General features: G+C 33.1%; 1 long non-coding RNA gene across 1 annotated transcript; it reads right to left on the bottom strand.

The window, feature by feature from the left end:
- Positions 1-907: 907 nt before the first annotated feature.
- On the bottom strand, positions 908-5,246 carry LOC141687196 (uncharacterized). Its single transcript, XR_012560952.1, has 7 exons — positions 5,110-5,246; positions 4,941-4,981; positions 3,864-3,945; positions 3,687-3,719; positions 2,947-3,009; positions 2,265-2,355; positions 908-1,144 (listed from the first exon to the last, which is right to left on the bottom strand). It is a non-coding gene; the product is annotated as an uncharacterized LOC141687196 (long non-coding RNA).
- Positions 5,247-8,002: the final 2,756 nt, after the last annotated feature.

The raw sequence follows: 8,002 nt of genomic DNA, 5'->3' as shown, positions 1-8,002 counted from the left end.
GAATTTTCTGCACCTGGAACTCCACAACAGATGGAAGTTGTAGAAAGAAAGAACATGACTTTAATTGAAGCTGCATGAATTATGCTTGATGAAGCAAAGCTTCGAACCTATTTCTGGGCTGAAGCTGTGTAGACTGCTTGTTTTACACATAATTCAACTCTGATCAACAAGCATGGAAAAACACCATATGAGATGGTGAAGAAAAAGAAGCTAAATCTGAAATATTTTCATGTATTTGGATGTCAGTGTTTTGTTCTTAAGACTCATCCTGAACAGCTGTCAAAATTTGATCTAAAAGCTGATGAAGGAATTTTTGTTGGATATCCACTTTCCACAAAAGCCTTCAGAGTCTATAATTTAAGAACAAGGGTCACTACACCATAAAATGCCTACTGTAACACCAAAAAAATTTTGTATTAGGGGGTAAATATGTTGCTCTTGCCCCACTTTTAAGCTAAGGTAACATTTTCTTAAAGATAGGTTTTTCCATGTTGCCTTAGGGGTCTAAGGTAACATCTTTGATGCCTAAGGCAACATCGTATTTTAACTTGTTTATATGTTACCTTAGCTTGCTAATGCAACATAATGAGAGATCAGTTGTAACTTGTTTTTTATGTTACCTTAGAGTTTTGAAATGTTTTTAAAAAATGGGCCCCATAGTGGGACCTACTAGCTGACACTAGCTGACATGGCAAGTATAGGGCCCATAGTGCTGAGTTGTCTTGATGACGTGGCAAGTGGACTCATAGAACCTAATGTATCACTTTGAAAAGCTCTTGTAACATTATAACTGGCCTAATAAAACGGTTTAAACATAATATGGTAACAGTTTAGGAGGCTATTGTAACACTTTAGCACAAACAAATTGAAATGCTTATTATATAAACTGAAAAATCCCAATTATACAATTTCATAACTATAAAATAATCCATCCAACCCAAACATTAAACACCCAAATATACAACCAAATTAAACATCCAAACTAACTATAAACTAGTTCACATTTTTTACTTAACAACAACCCAAGATTATAAATTTTAAAAAATACTACTAGAAGCTAATGCTTAAATTCGCTTCACTTTCTCCTCGACTCGACCATGCGGGCGTTTCCCTTTTTATACACGTGAAGCTTTCTCTTTGTTCCCTGAAATATTAACTAAGTTATTTGCAAGAAAGAAATCGAACGAGCAAATTTTGAATACCATATCAAAAGGCCTGTAGAAAATACTTATTAAAAATTATTCTCTGATCATTGTTATTTGAATATCTATACTGCTATAAAATAACATCCAAAATTGAGAATTATATGCAAGAACATAACTGATTTACAGTTTTTTGAAATGACGCTAATAGTCAATAAAATACTAATTTACTAAACAAAGTACCTACATAAATTTATTAGGTTTAAGATAAAATTTAAACTTTGCACATGCACATAAATTAATAAAAAAGACGTAAAAAGCCATTTAGTCAAAGATTTCTGCGTTTTCCTACTCTCAAACATACTAACCTGTATTAAGAACAAATAATTACGTCACTAAAACAACTATAATTACATCACCAGTGCAATGATGCTAAACATTCTTAAATTTCTTCAACTTTCCAAAATCAAACATAAATCTTAATTCTTAATCTCGACCTCTACATAAGAAGTACGACCTAGTCCATTTCAAATTTAAAGTAGAAACTAGAGCATATAATAATTCTAGAAATATCGAGCTACAGCAAAAAGTACACTACCCTCAACACGTAAACTCGAGATTAAGCATATAAATTCCAGCACATAAATACCGAAAGGCAAAATCGAACATAACATTAAACTTGAAATATCGAGCTCTAGCTAGAACACACCAACACAATAACACTCACAGTCAATATCAACTTAAAGTCAGACATAACAGATAACAGAGGAAAAAAATAAGTGATATGTTAAAGGACTGAATTTTATAAAGTAAAATATACCCTTTGGCATGCAGTAAAGCTTAGTGTTAATTATACAAGATATGATCCTGGTAAGTCCAATTACTAACACCCTGAGGTTTTAGGAGAACTGGTAACTTAAAACTTTGTAAGAACTCCTGTTAAAACCTGGAATTAATACACTTGAACTTGTTTTATTCTAGTTTCACATTGTTTTATTCTAGTTTCACAGGAAGTCAGAAACATACCTACTTAATATGTACCTGAACAAGCCACAACTAAAGCATTGTAATGTTTACCATGAAATCGATACAAGAAAATTATCATAAACTGTTCTGTCATACCTCCTCAAAATGGCTTAGTCTGAAATACTTCTTTCCAATTTCAGTCCGTCTTACTCTGTCAAACCCTTTACCACCATCTATTTTCACAAACCTAAAGAAAGATGACAGAAAAAAGGTAGTTAATTGGGAATGTGAAAATATAAATAAGCAAAACCCCAAAATACAAACAAACGACTTCATTAATAATAGCATCTTTATACCTATAATATGATAGTTTGTACATGAGACAAATAGTAAAAAAGCATCTCTCAGCATACAAATTTAGCATTCATGATAGTAGTCTGACAGAGGAAGCTATAAAAGTAACGCAACAAGAGGGTCATCATGAAGTTAGAAAAAGCATTCACCCAAATTTAATATGTAAATGTAACACTGTGGTAAAGCAACTTGCAGGAAACTTAACAATTTACTAACAACTTACATAATTTAAATTACTCAATTTGTGTGAAAGAGGAATATTAGATTTGAGCTGGTTAAAGAAAACCAGCAGCTTGTTAACATATACCAAGAAAGAGGAGTCAGAATTAAAATAATAAAGCATCGATGCATTAAACAAATGAAATAAAGAAAAACTTCCATCACCAGTGAGTCCCGCAATAGAGAATCATGACAGTGCTTACTAGACAGTGCACTCTTGCACTAATAATAAGAAACCAGGACTCTCTAGCACTCTTGCACGCACCTGCATCCAGAACTTCTCCAACTCGTAAGAAACCAGGAGCAAATCTTTCATTGTCTCCATAACCTGAGAAGATCAAACTAATTACACACCACTTGTGGAAAAATGATAATCGAAAACATTTAAATAAACAAACGCATGACACGAATAATAAAAATAGATCAACTCGATCACAGATCACATTCAAATTCAAAAAATTAAACATTTTCAATTTTTGAAAATTTAATTAAATATTTCCGCTTATAAATAAAAATAAAAATTAGGCTTATAAATAAAAATTAGGCTTTCCAAAAGAAATTATATACTTTTCCACAAATTTCATTATATAATTACTAATGAACTTTAATATGACCTACATGTTAATCTAGAATGAATATTGTACATCTTAGCGGTCCTTTCAAGAAAACCACAAAATCCTTTACAAGTAATTTCTATTAAACTGAACAAGTAAACCAAGGTTCAACAGTAGCAAAGAACAACACAGTTAGCTGCTTCCAGCTTAGCTTTACAGAGGCATTGATGATGTGCCCAGGAAAAACAAAACCGTTGTAACAAAACATGAAATCATATTATTTAGCAGCATAGACCACAAGATTTTGGATATTTGAGGCCCATAATTTTTAATGATTCACAACATAAGGAAAGATAAGGCACTGCAAGTTATGTCACATCATCGATTACAAAGTACTAATGGTCTTACTGAATAAGTGAACGAGAACAAGAGCAGTAGTTCATGAACCAACCTCAAGAGCTTTTCGCCATTCTTTTCCTGACAGCTGTAAAAATAATAGAGAAAATAATACAACTGTTATAACTATTGACCAAAAACTACAAGAGATACTTTGCTCAAAAGATGCAATGAAAGATAAACAAATGGAAAGCCAACAATTGTGCAACCAGACTTGCAAATATTGACTAACCTTATGTAGGAGAATGTCAAGCGGACCTTGATCAGAAAGTGGCCTGCTTTGGTCAATATCAACAAATGAAATACCCTTACTCCTGTATTACAACCAAGGATGACCAGTATACTTATTGCACAACAGAAACCCAAAGAAAAGTCAATAGAGGACATAAAGAGTGTCACAAAAATGTTGGACCAATCGACACTCTACGCCTCCAAATTATGCCTAAAAACAAATGGCATATTCAAGCACATTATCATACCAAAAGATTATTGTGCAATGACAGAAGGTGCAAGTTCAAATTAACACCTACTCAGCGAATGGTGCACAAATTAGCAAAATTCAAAATGTTGGATTTTAGTTTAATAAGCATGGTGCATATAGACGATTATACACACACACATAAATAACAAACAGGAAATTCTGGGATCATAGTTGAATAGAAGCTTTTACCCAAGGAAACATTTTTCATGTAGTCAGCACATGAGCAGTTTTTTTTGTTTAAAAAAAGTGAATAAATAGATAAAGATAAATCTTATCGAAATGATTTCTACCCTGAAACCCCATCATGTATGCAGCTTTAATTCAGAGATACGCTTAACCATTAGACACATATATATAAACCTCTTCATTAAGCTCACAACTTCCTCATTAGTGACTTGTCCTCCAAATACCACCTTACTTATTCCATCAGATGGCTATAATTTGCAAATATATATAATGTTAAATCAGCTCAAAATAAATAAATTAATAAACATTACATAACTACGATGATTTGAGAGAGAGAGAGAGAGAGTGAGAGAGAGAGGAGACCTGGTGAGAAGTGATTTGAAACCCCAGACAATGAGAGACATCAAATACATGTTTATCTTATGTCATTCTTTATAGCAAATCGAATACATAGATAGAGAGAAAGAGGCATAGAGAGAAAGAAAGAAACAGAGAGAGACAGATTCAGAGAGAGACAGATAGAGAGAGAGAGACCGAGAGAGAGAGAAGGAGAGAGAGAGAAACTAAACACACAATTACACAATTGCACACTCACACAAGCACACAAAATTCAAATAAAACAAATCCCTAATTAAAAAGTACCTTAAAATAATGTCTTTAACTGTAAACACAAACACGAGCACCTGAAATCAAAGAGATAGAGAGCGATTAGATAAATAATTGAAGTTTAAAAGCCCTAATTGAAGCACCAAAGCCTCGGTCCCCAATTCAATTGAACCGTAATTAGAAAAGCAAAACCCTATTTACTTACTAGAGGTTAATAATGGTGGCGAGTGAAAGATAAAGTGGAGCGAGATTGATAATAATAGAGAGAGTTCAGCGAGAGAGAGGTTAATGAGAGAGAGAGAATTTGAGTGTGTGAATTGTGAGAAAGCGAGAGAGAGAGTGTGTCTGAGTGTATGGAAAAATTTCGAATGGTCTGTAATATTGGGCGGCCAGAGCCCAATAATTTTACCGAGCCCAAAACAACTTTCCGCTCTGTCCAAACATGTTCTGTCCAAACATTTCTATATTTGAATATTTATATTTTATTATTTTATTAGTATTTTTATAATAAAAGGTTAACAAGTCATTTTAATAAAAAATAATTACTTGTATATATTTTACTAAAAATATAATTTGTATATTTAAAATATTTCATATTATATATTTTTAGAAGTTATATATGAGTGCTTATATTAACATTCTTATAAAATAATTTAAAGTAATATTTAAGCTTAAAAAATATTATATTTAAATTTTGGACTCTAAACTAACACTTTTACAAATATGTTGTAAACTGCAACACTTTATAGCTAATGTAATATCGGGTTTTTGGCTAAGGTAACATAAAAATTACAATGTTACATTAGAGCATAAGTAGCATAGCAAAGGTAACATATTCATGTAACATTTCTCGAGAGCGGGTTGCGATAGGTCATTTATGGTGTAGTGGGATGTCATGGAATCTATCAATGTATCTTTTGATGATAAGAAGATTACTGGACTTGAAGATTTTAATGATCATGATCAGCTGAGATTTGAAAATGAAGATGTAAATTCTGATTTTGTATATTCTGATGACCTAAATCCTGATAATGTAAGTTCTGACGGGTTAAATTCTGATGTCATTAAAACTGTGGTAACTGCTCCAAGGGAAAATGCACCTGTTCAGGGGGAGCAAGCTGATGATAATACCACATCTCAAGACTCTCAAGAAGTATCAGAACCTGTCATTGGTTCTTCAAGTTCTGATTCATTAAGTTCTGATGAGCCACAATCTGATAATTCTGGAAACTCTGATTCTTCAATTCCTGAAGGATCCAACTCAAATTCTGGAATCTCAGAGAGCATAACTTCAGGGGGAGCATCAGAAAATGTTGAAGGAGACAGAATGGATCATGGGGGAGGATACAGTTCTAGAGATCAACTTCCATCTGCAAGGAAGTGGACTAAATCACATACACCTGACTTAATAATTGGAGATCCTGAAGGAGGTTTCAAAACTAGAACAACAATATCAAATGAATATCTCTATCATTCCTTTCTATCTCAGACTGAACCAAAGAAAATGGAAGAAGCTCTTCAAGATGAAGATTGGGTGCAAGCAATGCAGGAAGAGTTAAATGAATTTGAAAGAAATAAAGTCTGGACCCTAGTGCCAACACCAAAGAACAGATCCATTGTTGGTACAAAATGCGTGTTCAGAAACAAAACTGACAGTGATGGCATAATTACAAGAAACAAGGCAAGGCTGGTTACAAAAGGTTACTCTCAACATGACGGTATTAATTATGATGAAAAATATGCTCCAGTTGCTAGATTGGAAGCCATAAGAATCTTTTTGGCTTATGTTGCTCACAAGAAGTTTAAAGTCTTTCAAATGGATGTGTAAAGTGTTTTTCTCAATGGAGAATTAGAGGAAGATGTATATGTTGAACAACCTCTAGGCTTTGTAGATCCAAAATTTCCACATAATGTCTACAGGCTTGACAAAGCACTTTATGGCCTTAAGCAAGCTCCAAGAGCATGGTATGAGACTTTAGCTCAATTTCTTCTGGGAAGTAGATTTCCCAGAGGCACAATTGATAAAACACTGTTCTACCTCAACCATGGAAAGGACTTACTTTTGGTCCAGATATGTTGATGATATCATCTTTGGCTCTAAAAATACAAAACTTTGTGAAAGATTTTCAAAGATAATGCAGTCAAGATATCAAATGAGTATGATGGGAGAGTTGAGTTATTTTCTGGGACTTCAAGTCAAACAAACTGAAGAAGGTACTTTTATCAGTCAATCCAAGTACACCAGAAATCTACTCAAGAAATTTGGAATGCAAGACAGTTCTACTGCATCAACTCTCATGGCCACTGCTATAACACCCTCCAAATCCGGGGTATAGATTTGGGGAATTATTAACAATAAATACCAACTAACACTACAAGAAATTTGCAATCACACAACACTTATGAAACAACGGTTGACAAAAAAACTGTTGCCCCAAATTCCTAGACAACTGTGAATTTCCTTTCCTCGAAAAACTGTTGTTGGAGTACATGTAGAACATAAGTTATAGCTGTTTTTTGAAAGACTTGTACCTCTGGCATCCTCTTACCGAGATAGACAACATTTCGGATTCTGCACTGTTGTTATAAATCTTTCACATAACAATCAAAAACCGTTGTTAATAAGCTAACTTATGGTAGTGTGAGACTACAGTTTTTGGCCTTACGTTGTGTAATTTAGACAAGTGTTTATTATAACCCTTATCTTATTGAACATCAAACAATGGTTTTTACATACCATTAATAAAAGGAAAGCTCACAAACAATAGTTATTACTAGTGTTATGTAAATGAGGTTCAAACAACAGGTCTTGTGTCTTGTTGTCTGAACACCTTATTTACATGATTATTTTACACATTGTGACAGTAACCATTGTCTGTTGAGTAATGGTAAAAAAAAAAATTTGACTTGCATATATGCAAGTCCCCACAAAACAAATCCAAAAACATTTAACCAAGAAATTTCCAAACCATGAATCATTCAACCAACAAACTAACAATCAAAAAATCATGAGCCAAATCAAAAACCAAAAATACTACCTCAAATGGACGAGTTCAACTATTAAACTAAAAGTTTGGCGATAGATAGATAAAAATCAA

The sequence above is a fragment of the Apium graveolens genome, chromosome 9 (assembly GCF_009905375.1).
Source record: "Apium graveolens cultivar Ventura chromosome 9, ASM990537v1, whole genome shotgun sequence".
Taxonomy (NCBI): domain Eukaryota; kingdom Viridiplantae; phylum Streptophyta; class Magnoliopsida; order Apiales; family Apiaceae; genus Apium; species Apium graveolens.
The sequence above is the reverse complement of the archived record's forward strand: the minus strand, read 5'-3'. Positions and strand labels throughout refer to the sequence as shown.